Source organism: Eimeria mitis, genomic scaffold, assembly GCF_000499745.2.
Source record: "Eimeria mitis Houghton genomic scaffold, Emh_scaff3949, whole genome shotgun sequence".
In the NCBI taxonomy this organism is placed as follows: Eukaryota; Apicomplexa; class Conoidasida; order Eucoccidiorida; family Eimeriidae; genus Eimeria; species Eimeria mitis.
In genome coordinates this window covers 4741-5420 of record NW_013572284.1, presented here as the reverse complement: position 1 = coordinate 5420, position 680 = coordinate 4741, and positions in this window count along the sequence as shown.

Below are 680 nucleotides of genomic sequence, written 5' to 3'. Positions count from 1 at the left end.
AAATAAAATAAAATAAAATAAAATAAAATAAAATAAAATAAAATAAAATAAAATAAAATAAAATAATAAATGTAGAAGCGAACCCCTAACAGATGATGCCCCTCTCTGGGGTGTACATGCAGCTGCCGCATAAACAAAAACAATTTATTTTATTATTATTATTATTATTATTATTATTATTTTTATTTTTATTATTTTTATTATTATTATTATTATTATTATTTTTATTATTATTATTTTTATTATATTATCGTTATTACTTTTTTTATTTTTATTATTCTTATTGTTATTATTATTATTATTATAGTATTGTTATTATTATTATTGTTATTATTATTTTTATTATTTTTATTATTTTTATTATTATTGTTGTTGTTGTTTATATTATTAATTTTTTTTTTTGTTATGATTACTGTTATTATTATTATTATTATTATTGTTGTTGTTGCTGTTTTTTTTATTGTTTTTATTATTTGAGGGAATAAAAAAGATAAAATAAAAATAATAATAAATATAAAACAATTAAAGAAAGAAGAGCGAAAGTAAATAAAAATAAAAACAGAAAAAACAATAATAAAAAAATAAAAAAATATAATAAATGAATGTGCATATTATAGTAATAATATGTTTCTTCATTTATAGTTTAATTAATTTATTAATTAATTTTATTTTATTTATTT